This window comes from Pseudopodoces humilis, chromosome 20 (genome assembly GCF_049639895.1).
Source record: "Pseudopodoces humilis isolate 2021_Gansu_Grassland_sample_001 chromosome 20, ASM4963989v1, whole genome shotgun sequence".
NCBI classification, from domain to species: domain Eukaryota; kingdom Metazoa; phylum Chordata; class Aves; order Passeriformes; family Paridae; genus Pseudopodoces; species Pseudopodoces humilis.
The window spans coordinates 6,044,335-6,068,321 of NC_142219.1; the positions used below are offsets into that span (position 1 = coordinate 6,044,335).

Genomic DNA, 23,987 nt, shown 5'->3' on the forward strand with positions numbered 1-23,987 from the left:
TCATTTCAACTTTCCCATGTGACTGATGCCTTGAGAAATTGACTGACATAGCTATAACAAAATAATTATCCTGTTATAACTATGCCAGTATAACTTCTCCACATGGACACTCTATTCTAAAATTTAAGTGACTTTATTACAGAATAATTACTCTAGGACTTTAGACCAGAATGAGGTTCTGCACTGGAGAGTTTTGCCAGTGTGGCCCTGGTGATTTAAATTCACCATACTAAGCAGGTAAATTTTGCTGTGCAGACTCTCAGGAGATCCCGCCAGCAGTATTAGATAAGACATCCCAATTCTGTATTATCTGAAAATTGAACTTCTGCACTATACAGGGCATAGCATTATATTTTGCATGCATTGTCAAACAGGCAGGGCTTTTGCCTCCCAAATGAATGTCTTCTTGAAGCTCAGAAGGAAGGACAGACAGGAATCGCTCAGTTGTAGAAAAAAAGAAACGGGATTGGGTAAACCCAAAGTCACATTTTCCAAGTGCACTATCACTTCCATTTGCAAACGTGAACTTTGTATGTCCAGCCTTCCCACCCACTTGCCTATACGTTTTTGGCTAGAAGAGCACACCTCTGAGGCCAAATTCCTTTTCCTTGCTGGTATTCTAATGGGCTCTCAGGCACACTCGGGCCTCACACGGGTTACAGCTGGCCTTTCAAACGCGCCATGCTCCCAGCACATGCTGTCCAGACGTGCAGCCGAGCCCCTGGCTCCTCTGCCCAGCTCCTGGCTGCCAGCCCGCACTGCCTGAGTCACCCTGGCCACAAATTATTCATTCGAGCCACCGAGCATCATCACGAGCCACATTCTTCTAACAAGACTTCACACGCCTGAGCTAGCAAATGTCGTGATGATTTGGGTCGTGGAGACACCGGCAGAACCTTAAGTGTGGAATGCACAAGGGACTCTCAGCCTCCTCCTGCTCCTCTCCTCATCAGCCGGGTTCTGCCGGGCGCTGGTTGTGCTGGAACAGGGAGCTGTGGTTTGCCTGATCTCGGCAGCAGGAACAACTCTGGTCTCTGCACAGAGACCACCCGGGAACCTTGGGTGCTCCAGGCACAGAGTCATTTACCATGTGTTTGAAATTGAACTAGTGGAAAGATCTTGTTCAGTCCCAAAACACAGCTGAGCTAACACACAGGAATCAAAGGAAACAAGCAGCCCTGTTAACAGCAGGATCAGTGAAGCCTGGTTTGCTGCACATTTGTCTTTCAAAGTTGAGCTCCTCTGCGGATTCCCTCGTGCCGAAAGACTGAGTTTGTGCCTTTTGTTTGATGGACAAACGTACTGGGTTTGCATGACAAGGTTTTGGTGGCAGGAGGGGCTACAGAGGTGGCTTCTGTGAGGAGCTGGCAGAAGCTTCCCCTGTCCAACGGTGTCAGAGCCAGCTGGCTCCAAGACGCACCCAGGGCTGGCCAAGACCCAGCTCATCAGCAGCAGTGGTAAATCCGTTCTTTAAATCAGAAGGGATTTTAAAAGGGGTGCTGGGGAGAGTGTGGGGAGCGGGGGTGCCTGTGCAACTGCAGCTGGAGAAAGAAGCATGAAAAACAGCCCTGTAGGTACCAAGGTCAGGGAAGGGGGAGGAGGTGCTCCAGGCACCAGAGTAGCAATTCCCCTGCATCCCATAATGAATGATGGCCATGGTGAGGCAGGCTGTTCACGTGCAGCCCATATAGCTCCATGGTGGAGCAGATACTCACCTGTAGCCTTGGGAAGACCCCACACTGGATGCCCGAATGAGGCTATGACCTTGTGGGAATTCTGCACTGGAGCAGGTTTGCTGGCAGGTTTTGTGCTCTCCCTGGCAAGCCCTGAGAGGGTCAGCTTTCCACTGAGCTGTGGACCACTCCATGGGACAGCTGGGGAGGGCACTGGGCTAGAGAGATGAGAGAAAATATTTTCCTGTACATCTCTTCTTAGCCCAAAATCAAGGGGAGTAGCCACACATGGGACATCCTGTTTGGAAAGAGATTTCTTAAAAGTAATCCTTTTTCCCCCAGAAATTTTGACACTTCCCATTCTGGACTCTACTCACCATAAGTGGCTTTTATTGTCATGGAAAAAAAAATTATGCAGCATTAGAAAGTAAGGAAATACTGAACAGCTCTTGCCTTGCAGCTAAGTGTGATCCAGGCTCCATTGCACTCAGAGCCAGGAGTCCCATTGACACCAGTAAGGCAGGGATTTTACTTCTGAAAGTTTAGGGTTTTTTTCATGTTTGTATTAAAGAGCCTGAGAACCCATGCTTGATGAGGTTAAGCAAGCCCAGCAGGGTCAATACAACGCTCTTGTTCCCTCTCAGATCCACACACAGCCCAGACCACTCTGTGTGTGTCTGCCTCTGAATTATTTAACTGTCCAGCTGGTTAAAAATAGCACAGCAGCAACTCCCTTTCCAGCCTCTGACTGTTAAATGGGCGTCAGAGCCCAGCCAAGGCCGAGGTCGTGGCCTGGGCTGCACATGTGGCCAGGGCGAGCTGGATGCTGGAGGGAGGGAGAGGCATGTCGCCACAAAGCCTGGTTCCAGCACGATGATATCAGCCTGTGAAAGAAAAGCAAGGCAAACTCAGAACACTATGAAGCTGCCAAAGAAAACACTGTCTTCACAATGAACAAAAGTCTGATTAATTATTAATTGCCTGGCAGCTAATTAGCATTCCCTTGGGCAGCTGTCTACAGAGTGCCTTATATTTCCAACACACGGTGGGCCAACATCATCGATGCAAATGGCTTTGGATCAGAGTTAGCAACTGATTTGTTGCCTGAAACAAGTTGTTCCCCTCCCAACTCCCCATCTCCTCCTGTCACCTCTCTTTTCTCCACCCAGGGACTTGGGCTCATTACAGTGTGAGCTAAGCAGAAAACATCCCTTGCTGATGAATCTCCTTCCTGTGGTGCTTTTTTGCAAGGCAGCTGGACACCTCCCAGCAGCCACCCCTGTGCACAGCCCCAGCCTGCGTAACAGGAGGGTGACTGCAGTGCTCCAGCCCTGGAAAAAACCTTCTTTGGCTGTTGTGTGGCCAGAAGGGAGGGGAGCAGCTCTGGGTGGTGAGGCACTGATCAACTGAGGCAGGGACCCAGTCTGGGCTTTAGAACTCAAGGCAGCATTCAGGGAATTCAGCATCAGCGAATCGTAGAATCATTTAGGTTAGAAAACACTTGTAATATCATCGGGTCCCACCCACTGCCAAGGCCACTACTAAGCCATGTCCTTAAGCCATTTACACATCTTTTAAATCCCTCCAGTGGTGGTGACTCCACTGCCTCCCAGGGCAGCCTGTTCCAATTCCTGACAGCGACAACCCTTTTGGTGAAGAAATGTTTCCCAATATTCTAGCTAAACCTCCCTGCTTGCATTCAGCTCCTATTAATGTTAATGGAACTTAGGCACATGCAGACCCCTTATGAGAGCATAAACATAAATTACAGCTATGTACAGGCAGAGCAAGCCTTCATCTTGCTGTTTTACAATGCCAAGAAAGATGCACTTTCCATTTTAGGAACTTAGCAGCTTTAATTATTTTTTTTTTTTTTTAATGGAACAAGTCAATAGAGTTGGTGAAATACTGCAGTAAAATCTGAAGGTTTCTCAATTTACCGTCATACCACTTGGCAAAAGTTGTCTACAAACCTGTGCAGACTAGGAAACAAGTTTAGGATTAGTAGTGTCTCCAAAATTCACCTTTCTGAGGTTTAGGTAGGTGTCAGGCTGTCCCTGCAGTACAGAATTAATTTCAAAGAGTTTTTGGCATTTTCCCTGAGAAATTCACCCAACCTCTGTATTTTACACCTGACACCTGAGTGTACCTGTCACTTATTTTCATTAGATGAAGATGTGTCTGAAAGCTTAACAGGAGCGCAGGCAAACTTTAAAAGGCAAGATGGTGAAGGAAACAAGGATCAGCTACAGAGCAGGCTCAGGTGTCAGCTCTGGCTGTCAGGAGCTAGGAGTACCAGAGAAGGTGAGCTGACCTGGAATCCAGCAGGGATAATAGCTGTCACCCCAACAACTTCAGCAGAGCTCAGACTGGTGAAGGATCATCTCCAGCTCCCGAGATTAGAGGAATGATCACTTTCCTTGCAGACAAGGCCAGGTGATAAAAGCTGCCATGGTGATCAGAGAAGCCCTCATTAAGAGGAGCACAGAATCGTTGAGCCAGAGAGCAGTTCCCTGGTCTGTTTACACAGTTTTTAGAACAAGGACTCCAGCACCTAAGACTACGTGTCCTGGCTGCTACTGCAATATAAACATCATAAAATCACTCTTTTCCTATCCCAAAGCCAGAGGATAAGTGCTGATGCAGCAAGATGACTGAGATAAGAACAGTTGCTTTCAGAGTGAAAGGACGCAATCTGTGGGAAGTTCTTTGTTTCCAGGCAAAGAACTTGAGCTACCAAGTGAAAAAAAAAAAAGCCCACAGTCAAGTTTCAAGTTCTTATTCTCATTCTACAGGTTTAGCCTGCCTGCTGCCTTGCTTTAACTCTGCACTGTGCCAGTGAGGCAGCACATTAGTCAAATATGAGACCATTAAGTTATATCTCTATAGATATGGGATATAACCCCTTGAAATATATACGTTCTGCAGAGGAGCAGAGCATGGCTTTGTGGAACTCCTGTTAACAGTTCTGCAAAGAGCCTGCAGCTGCGATGCACAGCCAGATATTTTATTAGACTACATTTCTCCTCGTGTACATGAGTCATATAAAGTACATAAACTCATGAAGTCCAACTAAGACTGGCATAAATCAGGGGTAACACCAGTGGAGCCAATGGAGTTGCACTGGGGTGAAAGTGGCATAAATCAGAGGCTGATCAGGTACACATTTTCTTTAAGGTAGACAGACCATTAAGTGGCTTACATAGACTCCTTATCCCATTACAGTTCTGTAAGGTAAATAACAGTCACCAAGCACTGTATATAATGAATTGCAGCCTGCAACATACAGCAAATGGCCATTTTTCTCTGGGAATCTCTCGGCTCAGAGCTCTGAGACCAAAAATAATGGGCAATATTCTCCAGCATTCATGTGTGACATTCCCATTAGTATTAACAGGAGGTATGTGCCCAAAGTCAGGATGTATTCATCAGCAATCTGAATTGGATATTACTGAGGCTCCCAATGAACATTCTGGTTTCATCCCCAGCCATGACCCTCCTAGGGAGCAGCCACAGCTCTTTACTCGCCTTTGCACAGGAAAATATTTATTTGGTGTCAGGTAGAGCTGGGATCAGAAGAAGCAGGGCAGTCTGGTATCACTCACCTCTGAGCATCAGCCCCCAGAGGAGCCTCACACAGCAGCCCAGCCCTCAGCAGGACTCACTGGTGCATGCACTGGGCGTCTATCACAGGAAACAGCATCAGGACTCGGAGGCTGCATGGCAGCTGAAGCCTGAAGGAAGTAAGAGATGTGAATTGACCACAAAGTTACAGGACAGATCAAGAATTTTACAACTTAAATGCCCAAGCCTGTTTTCCTCCCAATAAAGCCTGCTTTCTGCCTATATACACATTTATTGTACGTTGGAAGGGCAGCAAAGAGATCAGATTTTGTTTAGATTGAAGTTCAAAAGTAATTTGTCTAGTTCAGGGTAGAGATATGCTTCTTTAAAGCTTAATATACACATTAATTGCTTAATTTTTAAATTAGACTTCAAAGTGACTGGAACACAGAGCTAAAGCAAGTTCAACAAGCAACCAAAGTTTAACTAACTCAGGCAGAGCATGGATGTGTACACAGTTCTGTTAACAGGAACAAATTGCTTCCTGCCCTGAATTGCACCTAAGAAGAGCCATAAGCTGGTTCGAAACTAAATATACACCACAGCATGTGTACTTGCTAAGAAGGTCATTAGAACAGAGAGCTTGCGGAGACAGCTGTGCCAGGAGAAAATAAATATAAAAATAAGGTGTAGTGGAATCTGTGCAAGAGAAAATAACTGAAAAGACACAGAAGGCCAGGGAGCACAGCTGCTTGAAATTATTCTTTAGAAAAGAAATAGTGCAGCTGCATGCCTTATCCTAACCTCCTATCTCTGAAGGTATGAACCTTGGCAATGCTATTCCTGCCCTACCCAAGTGTAAGCATCTGGCACTACAGAATGCCTTATGGAGAGCCAAAGGTGAGACTGCCCATCCAGCCTAAGGAATTAGGTTATAAGATTCTGGAGGTTTGGCTTTGCAGTTTAACAAGTGTCCCTGTCAAAGACTTTCTTCACTGCACTAATACAGACTTCTGTCAGCTCTAAATGCCAGGGCTTAATCCCAGAGTTACTGGCTTGTCAACAGTCTCCCAGAATACTGTCCATACCTTGGACAAGCTGCAATTAGAGTAACAGAACAATGTAAACAGGGCTCTAACCTAAACATGACTGGCAGCGATACAAGAGAGGGGTCAGGGGGAAGCTAATCCAGAAATTCAGTGTGCACCCCCTTAAGCAAGGAGTTTGAGTGCAACTAAAAATAGAAGGTGAGACTATCTGACAGCTAAATTGCCAGTGGTAGCTTAGCATGGATTCGGTTACATTGCTCAGCGACCCTCAGTGAATTAAATAGATTGAAATGCTAATGATAGAGTGAATTCCCAGTACAGAGGTAGAATAAAGTAGTCAGATTAGGTTTCAGACAAGGTGAGTTCAATGGCAGCAAAGAGATCAGAGTTTGTTTAGATCAAGGTACAAAAGTAATTTGTCTAGATCAGGGTAGAGAGATGCTTCTTTAAAGCTTAGGGGCTCCCCAATGTTAAGTAACATGTCAAAAACATGAAGACCTGAGAAGCTGTTTCAGTGACTGCTATTTTATGTGATTTCTATCAACACTGGAACATTTCTCACTGGTCTCAATACACTCCTAATGGCATCACCATTTATCTCCTAATTAATTAAATGCTACTCTGATGACAGATGTGTGACAGTTCACCTGGGCTGTCACTCAGACTGTACTTGTTTCTTCTCACGGTATTCCAACCAGTGTGGTGCTGCAGTGAAACCATAACTGTGGCATTCATTGTCTTTGGGGTTTACAGGTCATCACCACGACACCACAGCTTCACAAGTACACAGAGGCTCATCCCCACTGCTCCTCCTAAAGCTCAGGAAGCAGAAAGGACTCACATCCTTGATCAAGTGTCTTACCTGCCACTGCACAGACCAAGCCCAGGCTTGTTTTTTTAAACAAAGCCTAAAACCCAGGCTAATGATAATGGAAATTGATACTCACAAAGCACACACAAAAATTAAGAACTGAACTTGAAACTCCACTCAGGGTTCACCTGTTCAAAACAACTCTGAAGGCTCTTCAGAGCAGGTGTATTAATACATAAATTCCAGGATCAGTTTAGCCTAAAACAACTGATCCATCCCTTCTCTTCCAAGGTCACAAGGCAAGCCAATGCCATTAGATTGAAACCAAACTTGATATAAGATGCACTGTCCTCCCAGTGAGGGCAATTAAAGACCTTACTTGACAAGATAGCAGGCTTACCATCACTCAGAGCTTTAAAAATGGGATTAGGCATCTTTCTAAAGAATGTGTTCCAATTCACTATCCTTGTAATTCAGGATAGTTATTCCTGTAAGAAAGTGACATTGCAGCTTGTCATTCAGCTATCAATCAGCAGTGTCATAATACTTCAGTGTCAGTTGTCTGTTTCCATTACAATAAATAAATAAGAATAACATCTTCTATTCAAGAAAAAGCAATGTAAGCCTGTGTAAGGTCAGGGGAGGTGTAACATGTCATGCCCATGGGAGCTGCTTTTGCTGTAGTGCTTATATGAAACTGAGAGCAAGAAATCCAAGCTCTCTGGCACCCGTGTTTTCAGTCTAAGCACCAGACCTCACCATCTGGTTATTGGGTTAATTACTATATAGGAAAAACTACAAGGAAAAACATCCTCCAGAGTGATAATTTGATTTAGGTCACCCTGCTTGAGGTCTGACACAAACAGGACCAGCTTTGAGATGGCAGCTGACTTGGAGGAGTCAGTTCCTCAGCCAGACAAGCTGCATTTTGAGCAGTCACTTCTCAGACACCGCATGTGGGGTGGGACTCACTTCTGCCTTCCTCTTCACCAAGGCTAGTTGTTGGCTTGGACTCAGTATTACTCCAGGAAAAGACTCCATGGCCAGTGTTTAGAAACTGTGTGAGACAGCTTTGCTGACTGCCCATGAGGCACCACCCTCAGCACCTGCAGTTAGCAAGATCTGGGACCAGTGAAAACCTGAGGAACTACAGTCCCTCAAGTACAGAGAAACTGACAGCAGAGTCTCACCCCTTGTGGTTCCAGGCCAAAATGAGATGCAGCAAGTGGAAATAATTCTTGAGAAGCAGAGCCTTGATGTGCTTTCTCCATTCATAGTAACAGTCCACTTTATGCCAAGTGACTCATTACCATGAGTGAAGGGAACATGATTCAACCAGAAAAGCACATGTAATTTGCATAGATTACTTTCCCACTTGGTTTCCATGCTGTGAAGTAACAGGGATTGGCTTCAAGAAAAAAAAATTTATAAAAATTAAAAAAAAAATAATCCCATGACTAATTCTTTGCTTAAGTATTAAGATATAATAGATTGAAGAGATGTTTGGATATAGCAATCTAGAGGAAATAAAAACAAACCAAGCATTGTGTTCCAGTAATTTCTAGTGTTGTGAAAGTGAACAGAAACTATTGTTCAGAGAATGCTTCAAACACCCTTGCAAAAGAAGAAATAAATGTTTCTGTGACCCCATGGAAGAAATGAAGAGGGGGCAAACTCGGTTGGATTTCAAGATTTGCTTTTCTTCCCTGGCTGAGTGCATCTTGTGTTTTTGTCAGTGGTGACACCACCCTTATCAGCCTCTGTGGAAGGACCACTGCAGAGCTGGCAGCTCCCTCTGAACAGAGGGTGCTCTCCTCTTGCACCTTGCTCTGGACACTGCAGCATTTCACAAGATGAAACTCAGCTTTCAGCAGTTATATATCCAAACATTAACCTAAAACTAGGATGTGATTTCCCTTTTAAGTGCACTGTAATGCAGTGGCTGCAGTGGGTAGTTTGCAATTTCCTTTGCTGAAGTACTTGCTGGCATAACCGTGATAAGAATAAGCAACTGGTTCCAGTAAAGTCACAAGGGCAAACCCAAACTGCTTTCTTTGTGCATAAATGGTTTAATGTGACAGGGCATGGGGAAAGCAGAAGATCTGTCAGAAAAAATAAGCAGGAAAGAAAATATTATTTCAGAATAACTCATCCCAAGTAAATGGAGCTTTCCGAAGAAGCAGCTTGTAAACTATTGGGTTTCAAGAGTTGCATCCTGGCTCCAGGCAATGTATGATGCTTCACTTGACAAACAAACCAAGCTCAAGAAAAACAACTTTGCTAGATTAAGACAGCAAGGAGGGAAGAACTGAAGTGACACACGGCTCGCCAGACACAGGGCTCGTTTCACTGCAAGAGAGCAGTCGGGCTTCAGATGAGGCAGATAAACAAACAGACCTGAAACCCACAAAACCTTTCCCCACGCTTTGAACCAACTGCAAAGATCAATAACACCATATTTTAGGAAATGTGCAGAAGAAAAGTAGCACCTCCTTACAGCAGCACAATGAAGACACACAAATCAACATGCAGCTACAAGCCTGGGGCACTACTCAGCTTTCTGTCCCCTTTCTGCGTCTCCTGAATCCTGCTCCCTGTGCCTTGCATTTCTTTTACTTCCAGCTCAGTGGCTCAGAGGTGGTTACCTACCTGAAATTGTGCTGCTGAAAGAGGAGGTTCACCTCTGCTGTCCTGAAGGATGGGAAATGTCACTGCAGAGATGGGTGAAATTACACCCTCTGCAAGGCACTCCCTTAACATTCCAAGAAATTTATTTTGAACCTCATATAAGAAACCAGCTGGAAAATAGAGAAGACAAGTAATAGAAGGGCACCGCAAAAGTAAATAGAATTCAGCAATAACAGAGCAAAAAATAAATCCCTGTGAAGACTCTGATCATCAGCTTCACATTTTGATCTGGTCCATCTCAGCATGTCCCAGCATCTTTGGCAAGTGGGCCATATTTACAAGTGGCAGCAGCTGGAAAGCTCAGCTCCAGCTGAGATCTCCGTGGGCAGAGCTCCCTGAGGAAACTGTAATCAGAATGTGCTGGGTGAGAGTTTACAAATGGGGAACTGAGGCACAGGAAGGTTAATAATAATGATACTTTGCATTTCTTTATTACTTTAAATGGCCCACACCCTTTACAGACGTTGACCCTCCCAATACCCTGGGGAGAGGTGACTGGCTATTATTATCCTGGTTTGTCACTTATGGGGACAAAGAGCGTGAAATGTGTCATTCCTCAGGCCAAATAGCTGACAACTGATGAACATACTTCTCTGTTTCAAGTCCAGCTCAAGTGCTGCATGAAATATCGCAGTGTTCTCCTTCTGATCAGCCTTGTCTCATTGCTCCTCATAACTGCAGACATTTGGAACACCCTTAACTCCTCTGCTGGCACAGTTGGTTGGAGGCCAAGCATAAGCTGCCCTCACCCATCGAGGACAGACAACCCCTTTCCCTCAGACATCCCTGTCCCCCAGCCCCACCTGCCAGCAGCATTCCAAGTGTGTGTCCTTGCTGCTCCTAAACATCTCACCACAACCACTGATTTTATTGCTCCAGTGCTTCCTGTAACAATCTCCTCCTTTTCCAGCTGAAGGAGGACCACACATGGCTGGGAATGGGGCTGAGCAATGATTTCTAGGAGCATAAATAGAGAGAAGGGAAATAGCTACCAGGCAATGTTGACATAAGTCTGAGTGGAAATTAAACAGTTTCTCACCAGCAGAGTAAGCTTCTGGAACAGGCCTGGGAGAGCAGTAGTGGGGAGTAAATATCCAGGACAAAAAAAAACCCTCAGCCAGTGTATATAGTTTTAAGATGCAGCTTATTCAGTCTATAGGGATGGGCCTTAAAGGATGATCTGCCAATGGAGGAGGCCTCCCCAACCTGGAACTCCCTGGGACTTCCTTGAAAGCACCGAGCTGTGCAGCTCCCAGCCACCAAGGGTCATTTTTATAAAACCTTGGCTGCCAAAGTGGTCATCAGGAAATTGCATTGCAGCACTCAGCCCCAGCTCTGTTCCTGGACTGTGGCAATCTGTATTTTTATGTCCTGAAGGAGTGCCCCCATCCCTCCTGTGGCAGGGGCTGCTCGAGTCCGACTTTAACGAGGTCCTGGGATGCCTTGCCATGGGGCTGGTGGTCCCTGACTCCAGTGTCACTCCTCCCTGTGTCACACCCAGCTGCTCCAATTCATTTTGCTCTGCTCCAAAATAAATTTACAGCCAGGGCTTCCTGTGGCCAGCACATCCTGTGGACACGGATCACAGGCCCTTTGGTCAAGCTCGTGGAGAAGGCTGTAAGAACAGCAAGGGCAGTTGGTGTGATTTAGGGAGTGTTGGGAACTTATATTCAAAAAGGCAGCCCCTCCACTCCCCTCCTTGCTTTCCCAGGGTGCAGACTGCCCTTGTCCCCCCCAGAATCAGCCATGCAGTGGGCACACTTCCAGCCAGAGGGGATGAAAGGGATGGGTCAGAGGCCAGGTTCTCCCGCCTGACCCAGGGGGTGTCAGAGGCAGCCAAAACCCATCCATCAAATGTAAGTGCTTGGTTATCACAGAGGGAGTGCTCGAGGCTTTGTCTCCATGGGAAGATTGTACTGGTATCGTTCAGGGTATGAACACAAATTGCTGTGATCCCTTGGGGCCCTTCTTTGCTAGAAAAATGTGAGTCCTTAATGCTCATTAATTAACTCAAAGTAGGCTTTGCGGGAAATGTGTCGTTTTCACATGAATCAGGAGGTTATATTAAAGACCAGCTCTGCATATTTTATTGCTGTATGATTCAGCAAAACTCAAGCATGCACTTAAGTTTAAACATCTGCTTAGAGCTCAGTGAAGTCAAGGGAAGGCTGCTAAAACACTTCAGTGAATTGGAGCTTATTTAGACTGGGTGTGATTTAGGAACCAGCAATCAAAAATTTCCAATACTTTATCTTGTACTGTAGTACCTGAACATGAACTCCTTTCCATTTGGCTGGAAAACTGCTAGCACTATGAGAATAGATAAGATTTAAGAGTACAGAAGATGCAAGGCTGGCAGTCACAGTACAGAGGTGTGTGTTTCTCTCTGCAGGACTAAATCACCCCAGTGCAATAAGGACCCATGCACTGCTTTCCTGCTTTCCTGAAGGCTGTTGCACTACAGACTGAAGTGCTTTGTGCCAAGAGGCTACATGGCACTGCCCAGATGTAGAAGAGCTTGTAAAACTGCTGTGTGTGTTTGGAAGGCACTCACAGCCCTGGGATGACGAGGTACTGCTGTAAAGTTGAGAAGATCAGCTCCTGATCAGCTGTACTTTTTCTGCCCGCAGGCATAAAGCATGTGCTGCCACAAGAAGGCAATTCCTGGAGCTCTCTTCTCCTACCATAAGACAACGATATAAGAGGGTCCCAGAGCCAGTAGAAACACCATCCTTGAAGCTGGGGCTGACTTACAGCTGGGGCAACAGGTACAAGACCCAGGCTGTTCCCCACTCAGCTTTTCAAAGGGCTCCCTTCCTCCACCCATGAAGTGTCAGCCACCAAAGCCTAATGATTGTTCTTTAACCTTAAAATATGACAGCCCCGTGCTGCACTTCTGTGATCCTGTAATCATATCTTCCTACAGACGCCCTTCTCGTGCAGCTTAAATATTTTACAAATACATGTCTAAGTACAAATCTACCACATTAACTCTTGTATAGAGGGTACTTATTTTCAGCTGTGTGGCTGGGATTCCTATCAGTGTAATTTACCATGCAGCATGACAGAGCTGAGCTAGAAGGCACAGCTTTTACTAGCTAAAATACAATAAAATATGCTACACCGTGTTTCACAGATGAATCACTTCTAAACCGTGCCTTTAAGTATTGTCTGTCACTGCAGTTCCTTATTGTAATACTTTGTGAGAGCTAAGAGAAGGAGAGAGAAATTGCCTTTTAAATCTCTACAAAACCTATCATCCAGGAGAAATTAGGGACATTTGTTCTTGGAGTCAGGTGGGTTACGTAAGAGAAAGCTATACACAACAGGTTTCATATGAGTGGAGGTGAGGCAAATGTGTTTTTACTTATTTATATTATGTTTTATTCTAAGAACATTCAAGGACCAGCCCACAAACAAAACAACACCCAAACTCTGTAAAGAGCAGCTGCAGTCCAAAGGGTGCAGACAACTGTTTCCTCTCAGCCCAAGCTGCCAGGCCACCAGCATAGAGACCCCAGGAGAGCAGAACTTCCTGATACCTGCTCTGAATTATCTCCCAAAGGGAGAGCCAGCAGCATGTGGACAAAGCAGAGGAGCAGGTCAGACAAATCAGCAGCAGGCAGTAAGGTATTCCCATATGCAGTCAGGGCCAAATGGTCTTTGCAGCCCTTGATGCAGAGGACAGCACTGGAAGTACTGGCACGAGCCCCCAGCAGCCACAGAAAACCTGAGGAGCAGACAGCTATTTGGGAAATGGCCATACAAGACCCATGCCAAAGATCTCTGAACACTTCCCAATGTCTAAAATCAAACTGAACTATGAAAGACCCAAAGTTACAGGGAGAGAGCAGTAATGATCTCCAGTGGGATGTCTAGAGTCTGGCCAAAGTCTTTATATAATTTATGTGATTGGAAGGCACACACTTCATTCCTGCTACTAAATACATCTCCACTCACCAGATACCCAGATTTTCCCTGCATTCCCTGGCTCATCTGCACAGACCCTGGAGCCAAGCATCAGGTTATCCCCTGGGCTGCTGGAGCCCTTCACAGACCCAGAAGTTTTTCTGTAGATTGCAGCAGGTTGTTTCTAAGCCAGCCTCTCCTGGGCTCTCCTCTCAGTTCTTTAAAGCTACCTCTGAAATAATGCAGTAAAGACAAAGCTGGAGCAAGAGGGCTGTAACAGCTGGTGGCCACAGCTGCAAGTTTGGGCCAGAACACACTGTTCTTCCTACTGCAAATGCTTTCTGTTAATAAGAAACTTACTACAGAGATTGTTTTCTTCTTTGGGGACCTACAGCACAAACCAAAACCAAGGTCAAAGAAAAAGTCCATTTTTTCATTTACCATTTTGGAAGGATAAACAAGAAATGCCTCAGTCCCCTCTGCCATGAATTACTAATGCTCCTGTTATTCACTGCCTGTCAAAAGTTTCATCAAGACACAAGATCAGGTTTTGAAAGATATCCAAAGGTGATTAAGATACTGCATGATGGAAGAACCCTTGACCTTGAGGGCAGAGCTGCTGGGCAGCAGTGCAGGAGCTGTGCATGGCTGCTGCACAGGGTGCACACACACAAACAGCCTGGTCCCTGCAGGGGCTGTCACTGAGCTGCCAGCACTGGGATCAGTGTCAGAGCTCCCTGTCCCACGTACACTGAGGATGCAATCCAGCATGTCATTCCAGAAGGTTTCTCCCTCTCCTAATGTATTGCAGAGAAGCCTCCTCTCCTGCAGCTCTGAAATCAAGTGCAGCAATCACTTCATGCTGGACCAGAGCATTCAGCTTCAGAGATTAAGACCCTCTGGATTGTGTGCCACCGCCTTTTGGTCACACAGATCTGAAAATAACATAATCAGAGGAAAAAGAACTGAGTATCAGCTCAGTGACAGTCCTCTTTGGCTCCTTCAAAGAAAAGTGCAATTTGGGGCTGCTGGAGATCCCTGTCATGCCCAGTGCTGGTCCCAGGCTTGCATGCACCTCTGGGTAGCTTGGTACAGCTTCCCAGTTCACTCCACCCACAGAGTTTGGTTTTCTGTCTCAGGCTGCACAGCTGAGTGTGTCTCAGTACCAAAAAACAGCATTAAGTTAGTTGGACTAGTGCCTTCCTGTACATTTGTAAACAGTATGAGACTGTGGGGTTTCACTATGTCTCATGGCTTCTGCAGAAGGAGGGTGAGTCAGAACTGGCCAGTGAAGAAAGCTGTTGTGTCTGGGACCCTGCTCCACCAGTTTCAGAAGCTGGAAGGTGCACATTACAATTTACATGTATGTTTAGTTCACTTTCTTCAGCTGCCCTAGTGGTCTGGGAAGGGGAGCCATGGGGAAGGGACAATTTTTCCTTTTCTTTTTTTGACAAAACCAGAAAAACCCCAAAACCCTCAGAAGTATCAAGTCTCAGTTTTATTCAAGAACCTTCACAAAGATCCCCCAAGTATTTGCATCTAGAATAACTCTGTCTCCTGGAGGCACTAACACCTACTCACATCAATTTCCACTGAGCATCACCTCACCCTGTGGTCCCTGCAGTCACACAGAGCTCAGACCAGTGCAGGACAGAGCTGACAGATTTTCCAGCCCCTCACTGCCTCCATCCCAGCCATGCAACACACAGGAAGGCTGTGTGAATTTGAAGGCATGCAAATCTCTGCCTATGAACCTGGCTTTGCTCAGCTGCTCTTTCAGCCCCAGAGATTTATGTATCCCCTCCCTTTTAAGTAAACTCTTTTTCAAGAGCATGACTGTAAAGGTAAGTTCAGGCATAGACCTGTGTAAATTATATAGTTTGAGCTCCCCAGGGATTAACATGGTTTCTGCACTCTCTCTACTGCTTAGGCTCCCCTGAATGCTCCATAATCATTTCCAGGTTCCTCCATGCTCCCTGACTCAGGGCTGTAACTCAGACTGTCACCCTGTGTGCTTGAGAGGCTCCACTGGCAGCTCTCAGCTTGCCTAGGGACCAGCCCCCAGGCAGTTCCAGCTGGGAGGGAGGAGGTGCCAGTGCCTTGCAGCAGTGATGCTCTCCCAGCTACAGAGCAGGCACTGGGAAATATGCCCTGGTTCACTGGGGGACAATGGGCTGCCAGCTGAGGAGACCTGGGTGTTTTTAAAGATTATCTATTTTACATCTACACTGTCAAACTGAGTAAAAGTTGCCCTTGCAGCAAATGACTTCTATAAAGATCAGAAATGGATGTTGCTTATTGCCTATTGATTTCCTGGATGAGGAATGTGCACATGGCACTGAGTGGAGTTTGCACTACGAACACTTGTATAATTATGGGAGAAGTACACATTAATGAGGGGCTGACTACATTTTCCTTAAGTGGAGAGTGTATTTAAAAGGAGAAGGTTCCTAGAGCTTTTGAAGTCAGAAGTTGTTAAACAGTCAGCAGCTGGAAATTTAAAATTCCTTCACATCAAGGCTCTGTGATCAATAGGGATTAAGTTAGACAGGACCTTTCAAAGCTTTCAAAGCTTCTAGCCTTATTAACAAATAGGTATTTGAAACACAGAGGCACTGCTGGAGACATCTGTGAGACCTTGGTGCCGGGAGAGAGGCAAGGGGACAGAGGCTGAGGCAGACACAACCACTGTACCCAGCTGACTCACCTCCAGCCACAGCAGTCAAACCTGGATGCTCATTTCCCTTCTTTTGGTGCTGCTATCTCCTGAACATATGCCATCCAAAGAGGAGGTTTCCTGCCAAGTTTCCAGACAGCCTACTCCTAAGTGTGCCCTCGTGGTACCCCTTTTCCAGCTGTCTGTTGCAGCTCAGGTGGTCATCGAGGAACAGCCAGCTCTGGGAGCAAAGACCCACCTGTGGGCAGGGGAGTGCAAACAGATGCTTTGCGTTTGCTCCACTCACAAACTTTAACATCCCTGGTTTTATTCTAACAAAACCTGATCCAATTGCTTCTTTGGATTTTTTTCTTTCACCTTAAAGCCTCTCAATCTTCTTTTGGGTCCAAAGCTTTGTCTGAGTCAGGGTGCCATCACAGGCAATTCTGTAGGTGCTTCCAGGGCCTCTCTTGGAACTTGTTTCTGCTGGTACTTAAAGCCCCAAGGCCTTTGAGTTATTGATGAAGTAAGATTCCCTCTGCTACATGTTCACATCAAGAAGCAAAGGGACTGATTTGTAACAAGATCAGCAGCTCATATCTCTGCACCTCTGGACGCACCTGAGTCCTGTCTGAGGACTGCTGTTGTGAAATGCCTGGTTAAGGGATTACAACAGTCTTCACTTTCTCCTGTCACCTGAGAAGCGCTGGAAAGAAGAGAACAATTGATCTCAATATCTTTATCTTTCTCTATTTTTTTTTTTTTAATCAAGGAAAGAGAGAATAAATTAAGATTCTTTCCCTTTCCTGACAGTTTTCCATTCAGTATGGATGGAAAAAGCATTAGGTCCTGGACACACAGAGGAGGTGTCCAGGCAGCAATTCTATAAAAGAGGAGCAAAGATTAAGAGCTTTGGTCTGATCAGATCCAGAAATCAATTTCTTCTTCTTGTAGGATGTTTTTTATACACCAATTTTGCTCTTTTACTAGAGTTATAAATACGCTGTCTTTTGAGGAAAAAAATAGATTCCTGCAAAATTAAGAAATCCGGTCCCTTTCTTTTCTTTGTATCTAGCAGGTGCAAGCTACCGAAAGAGATTTCCTTCTCAGCAGACGCTGTATCCGAACACCGCTGTTTCATTTACAATATTTCCTGCATGAACGAGCTTAGCCCTGTTGCTGCCATGTCTTTGGATTTACGACGTGCTCAACAGTTTGTTATTTTCTCCTCTGCCTTCCAATCGCCTTTGTCTCGCTGGGGTGACGAGGGAGGCCGAGGGGAGCCTCGTGGCCACTGGAGACTGCTGTGCATCTTCCCCGAGTGGCAGTGGGAGCTCCACCAGCGATGGCCCAGCCAGAGAGACACTGCAGTGACAGATCTGAGACGAGCACAGCTCAGAGCCCGCTGTCTCAACACACCAATGAAGAGAAAAATGTTTTCTGTTGCTGTGAGAGGAACCGGCACGGCTGGAGATTCAATGGTTTTGGATTCATCCTGGCACGCGTACAAATGGAGCGTTTAATGTCTGGCGCTGCGCTCTGACCTCGGTGCGCCGTGGCGCTCACAGCGTTTGGAGTGGGGGAAAACCACTCATCCTGACCCAGCAGCCTGCTCTCCGAGGGCTTGGAACCCAGTGAGGGACCTGCCTGGCACTGCTGGGCTGGATGGAGAGCTCCACTGGCGGCTTCTTGGCCTGGCAGCACGTGGTGCTCCAGATGTGACTTCAACCATGCCGCTCTGTGCCTGTTAAATACCGTCAGAAGTTCAGAAAGGACATCCTTCTGATAATATGGCACCTGTCTGGGGCAAATACAACCATGTGAAAAATAAGGTTACACCAACTGCAGCAGCCTCTTCTTCCCCCATTTCACTCCAGGTCAGCTTTCTGCAGCTGGAGACCACAGTAAGAGGAGACTGCAAGTCCTGCATCCCTCTCAAAGCAACAGCAGACCTGGGTGCTGTTCAGATCCAGACCTGGATCTCTGCTTCACATTGTGCAAAAGCAGGATGAATACTAAAATATTATGGAAATTGAATCAAATGGGGAAATGCCTTTTTTTATGCATACATTTTTTTTCCATTCCTCTCCCCAGCTCAGCAAAATACAGACTCCTACAACTTGCAAGCTTCCTGAGGATGTCTTTATCAGCCAAAACAGGGATTGTTTGTAACATTCCTCTCTTTCCCTCTGCCACATCACTTTATTGGCTGGCTTGTCTTCCTCTGCCATGTGCTGCTCGCTCCTCCAGCAGAGGAATTGAGCAGCACACACAGGCTAGGCAGGAGAACAGTATTAAAGAAGGAATTGGGAACCATTTAATGCAAATTACCCTGGGGTCAGATTGAGCCTAGCCACTGCTCCCCATCTAATATTGTTTTTGTTTTTAAGAAATATCTAAATGCTAGGAGCAAATTTCAAGCACTGTTTGTACTTGGCCCCAGTGTGGGTCAGACAATACAAAGCAAACTCCCACATGCTCTGTCCCAAGGAGTCTGATTTCTTCTGCACTCTGATTTCCTCCTGCCCTGAAAAGTAGGTATCATTTGTTACTCCAGCATTTCAAATGCCAAATGTGGCAGTATTTGTTCTAATCAAACTCAACAGCACTGCTGAGAAAGCAGCTCTGAATCTGAGATATGTTTTATTCTTTGAACATTTCCTCTCCATTGCTAAACCTTACAAACACTTTCAGCATCTGGCAAGTTTCTTGGTTGTGTTTCTTGGGACTAGACCTTAGGAAGCCACACAGTTCATGTCCTTCCCCAGGGAAAGTCTGGGTAACAAAGTCATCCCTGACAAATGTTCACATTTTTTAAAAACCTTCCCAAGATGGAGGGCTCCTCATGTGAGCCATTTGAGTGCTTCATGATTGCAGAAAATACATGACACCTTGGGAAAATCTCCATAATATCACCTCAATCCCATTCTACCATCTGCTTTGGTTTTAGTAATGACATCTCTTAGCATCAGGGAAAATCTCTAACTCAGTATTTGCAGGACAATGGCACACACAGGTATCATTGCAGGGAGACAGCTTCCAGGAACAAGTGGATTTAAAGAGATTTGCTGAGCTTTAGTTGTGAGGTTAACTCTGGATATTAGAAGAAAACACAAAGGGACTGTCAGGTATGAGAAGAGCTGACTTAGACAAAGAGGTGTGGGATGGTGTAAGAGCAGAGACATTCTGTCCTCACAGGCATCATTATCCAGTGGAAGGGATGACCTTACACTGGGCAGCACTGCAGGCAAATGTCAGCCTGTCTGGTCAGAGTGTCAGAACAGCCCTTTCCAGGCCCTGGGTGTCCCAGGTGTCAGCCCACTGGGAACCAGACAGGACCAGGCCACTCATCAGGCACTGAACACTGTCAGAGGCACGCCGAGGACATTCGCTCATTGCTGGCATGGTCTGATCTTGAAGCTCTGTGGTGGAAGAGAAAGCTCCTCCAAGTCATCCCTGCTCTGTTTACTGCTAGCAGTGAGTGCTGAGAAGGGAGCAGCCTCCCAGAGCACCTCCTGCCACAGAGCCACCTTCAAATGGCCCATGCTCTGCAGAGCAAGTAGAAAGGCTGCTGCAGCCAGGAATTTCCTAGTGGGAAACGGTTCAGAGCAGAGTGAGGCTCACTGTGGTTTCAGTTTACATGTTCCATCGCCTTTCATCTCCAACAAGTGCTCCTGTGTGCCTGTTTCTCAGGAGGATGTGTATTTTGGGACACAATTTAACTTCCCTGCCAGGCAGATCAGCTGGGTTCCCCTCTGAAACACTCAGCCAACCCACTCAGAAGGGCTGGTGCCCCTCAGCCCACAGCTCCCAGTCCCAGCTGCTTCCCAGAGCAGTGCTTGCTGCCTCACAACCTCCTCATTGCTCAGGTCCCAACAGCTTCTCTCCTCACAAACATCCATAGCACCCCTGATCTGCTCCCACATCCCTCAGCCCCCATCAGCTCTGGATGTCGAATCTCACCTGGTCAAAGTCAAACCTGTGGATCCAGGGCTCGATCCCAGCTGAGGAAAGGAAAGGAAAGTCTCAGCAACACTGAGGCAAGAGACAGCAGGCACATCATGTTCTATTCACATTCACACAAGGGTGCAGCTTGCCAGCATTTGAAAGTTCCCATGTTCTAATATATTTTTTAAAATACGCTTTTTTAAAAGTCCTCTCACACAGAGAGGATTTTTTAATAAAATAGTATTTGAGGAAAGAATAAAGCTGGGATTTTGTTGAGGCCAGAGGGCCTGGATAACACTACCGAGTAATGAAACAGTGCTCAGCTAACCTAATGGGCTTATCTGGATGGTCTGTGGGTTTCCCTTTGTCTCCAAGCCAAAACTTGAGAAAACACCTGCAGTAAAAATCTTATCTGCACTCTTCAGTTTTCTTCCCTCCCTCATCTCCTGCACTATGTGTTATAAATAGTTTCTTTCCCTCCTCCCACTATCCCATTTATCAGCACAGCACTGGTTTTGTTAAAATAATGCTACATCTAGAACTAGGCTCCAAGCCTATCTGGAAGGATTTGTAAGTATTATACATTTCTTTTGTTCAGCAAACAGAAATAAAATGGGAATAAATCTGTGAAGGAGCTTGAGGCTGATAGCCTGACTCCCCAGCAGAGATTGTGCATCGACACCAGCAGTTCTGGCAATTCATCTCAGCAGGGTGGCACTGAGCTGCTGTGAGTCCCTCTCAGGGGGCAGTGCCCACCCAGAGCAGATACAGCACAGATGGAAAAAGGCAATAATCAAAGCCCAGGAAGGGACTCTGTCAGCTTACTGGAAGTTTAAGGAAATTTTGAGTAAATCAGAGCAGGTTGTGCTGGCCTGGAGAACACAAGGGCACCTGAGATTGTGGATGGTCTAAACAGGGAATGTACCCAGCCACAGGGAAAGCAGATCCCCAGCTGTGTTTCAGTGCAGTGGAAAAGGAGGGATCCATGAGAGGATAAAGCAGAGCTCCAGGCCCAGACACAGGTTTGGAACAAAGGTGACTCCAGTCTGATGATCTGAGAAAGGAAAAGCAGGTACCTGGGAGTCATCCTGCAGTAGGAGCTACAAGAATAAAATGGCATCTCAGCCTCAGGTAAATTTATAAAGGGAAGAGCAAGAAGAAGAGGACAGAGGATGTCAGGACGATGTGCAAACATAAGAGCAGCTGACTATGCATACCCAGAAATGTATCTGAGCTGGGATGCATCTCACTGTACTTCAGAGGCATCTCTGTCCCACTCACAGTCACTCTGGGCTCCCTTTATAGTCACAGCAGAGAAAAGGGCCCATTTACAGAATGATTCATCTGACCTATTTTAGACATTTACTCTAGCATACAATGACTCATGTCCTTGGGGTGCCCATTTCTTTCCTATAAACAAGTCTAGACAAGTAACTCAGATGTAGACATTCACAATTAGATGTCTACGTTTGGACAGATGAATTCTGCCTCTAATGCTCAACCAGAAATCAACCTACAAGCTGTGCCAAAGACAGCTCTGGTTGATAGCCACAATAGGGAAGAGAAACAGGGTCATTCATTCTTTTTGATGGTGCTTAGCTCCCTGCACAAAACGCTCAAAGCACTTGCTGAAAGATTAACCATCCTGTGAATGGCTGTGATAGCACTCCTGGAGCAGTAAAAGCAGATTCATTATTGCAACTATTTTTTTAATCTGCCCCTACATCTAATTAACTGGTATCAGATCCCTTTTCAAAGTCATTTGGCAAAAGGAAACACAAATCAAATGAGTCTGGTGTGCCATCACCTCTTGGGGTGGTTGGTAATGGCACAGATCTCGCCATGGGCTTCCACTCTCCCAGACTTGAGAGGCCACAAGAAGAGCTGCTGGCAAAGCTCTTGCTAATCCCCAGGGTCCTTTCTGCTGTCGGCAGAGTTAGTGCTGAGCTTTGCAAAGTGGGGCTCTCAGAAGCTCCTCAGGGTTGGAGGTAGCTGGTAGGATCTTGTGATGCTTTAGGAACCAATAATCTGGACAAGTCAGGCCAGACCACTGGGAAGACTTTTTGTTTTGACAGTTTTAAAGTGTTTCTCATTTCAGCCTGTCAGTCTGATTTCCTGTGGCTCATACATTCACACTGCCCGTGTCTCCCTCAACAACTTTGAACTTATTGAGCAATTTCAGCCAAATTTGACAGAGAGATAACAGTCTCTGAGACAATTCAGTTCCTCAAAGGTTCCCAAAAATAAACATCCACGTAAAGGAAAGAGATTTTATGAGTAACCTCAACTGAACAAAGGGCTGCAGCATGAGCTCAGCCTTGAGAATCAGCACTAGCTATTCCTCGAGGGAAGGCATCTTTGCAGATCACTCAGACCCCAACCCTGGAAACAGTTTTCTTGACCTCCTCAGCAACCCAGACACACCACCCTAGAGCAAGCTAGTTTCATCCAGCAGCCACAGAGCACCAGAGTTATTCTCCAAGCAGTTTTGGTAAGAATCAGTTGAAGTTTCGGCACACACAGTCACCTCAAATTTGAAAAACCAGTTCTGTTTTAATGTTACAACTGCAGTTTCAAATGTGTAAAATCAGAATCCTTATTCCCACAGAGCTGAGTTTTGGAAGGGAAAGGTAAGCATTTTCTGATTCAAGGAGTGTGATAGGAAGGTTCCCCAGCAGCTCCTGCCATCACATCCCCCAGGGCAGCACTCCCTGGGCAGCATTTCCCAGGGCAGCACCGCTGCTGCCAGCCTGGGCAGGGAGCAGAGCGCAGCAGCCAGCCAATGTGCCTGCCCTGCGTGGGGCTCAGGAGCTGCTGCCTTTCCTACCCACCCTGCTGAGCTGAGCACCTTGGGGGCTGTCACCTGGTTATCAGTGCCACCAAGGTTCAGCTCTGCTTTGGGTCCCTCCAAGCTCCTTGTGGGCTTTGCCAGCAGTGACTGGAGGAGATGCCTCAGCTCAGCAGAGGCTCCAGAAAACCCTCTTGCTTCCTTCTGATAAGGGGTGAGTGGGTGGGAGGCTGCTGGCACCACGTCCCCAAACTCAGGCAGGGGCCAGGGAGTCGTGCAGAGAGAGGGACACAGGGGGACACAGCTCTGGGGTTGGCACCGTGGGAGCCGGGCTAATCGGGATGCGGGGTTGCCGTGGCTGCGGATGAAAAGCTCTGTGTCAGCGGGCACACTCCGGGCACAAGAGTGTTCTTGGCACACTCTGGGCCAAGTTCTCCGTGGCTCACTCCCCAGCCAGGGCCAGGTGCCTGGCTGGAAGAGCAGCCCTGCTCCCAGAGCCCAGCATGCAGGGAATCAACCCCGAGTTAGGGCTGGGTGCTGCTCCAGCAGGGCAGCTGGGACCCTTCCCTCCGTGTGCCAAAGGGACTGCCCTGCAGCAGGACAGCTGAAGAGTGGGGAATGAGTGCCTTCCTCAGCACCAAACACAGCGTGGGCACTCCCAGGCCAGGGCTGGGGGGCAGCAGAATGCACAGCTCTCTGTGTTCCCCTCCCAGCCAAGGGCTGGGAGCAGCCCCACATCGGGTCAGCATCAGGATTTCAGCATGGGCAAACGGGATTATCCACCCAAACAAAACCTCACAGCTTCTGGGCACTGTGGGGGCACAAGCTGTGAGAGTGAGGACTGAGAGGGAGAAAATCTGCAGCATCACCTGATTTCTGTTGCCACCTGCCAACCCTCCCT

General features: G+C 46.7%; 1 long non-coding RNA gene across 1 annotated transcript in view; it reads right to left on the reverse strand.

Moving 5' to 3' along the window:
- Positions 1-2,083: 2,083 nt before the first annotated feature.
- LOC148182750 (uncharacterized) overlaps positions 2,084-23,987 on the reverse strand; it is a 46,623-nt gene continuing 24,719 nt past the window's right edge. The window contains exons 2-4 of the long non-coding RNA XR_015774224.1: positions 5,279-5,407; positions 3,988-4,119; positions 2,084-2,557 (exon numbers count right to left, since the gene is read on the reverse strand). This is a non-coding gene — a long non-coding RNA (uncharacterized LOC148182750). The remainder of the gene's footprint in view (positions 2,558-3,987; positions 4,120-5,278; positions 5,408-23,987) is intronic.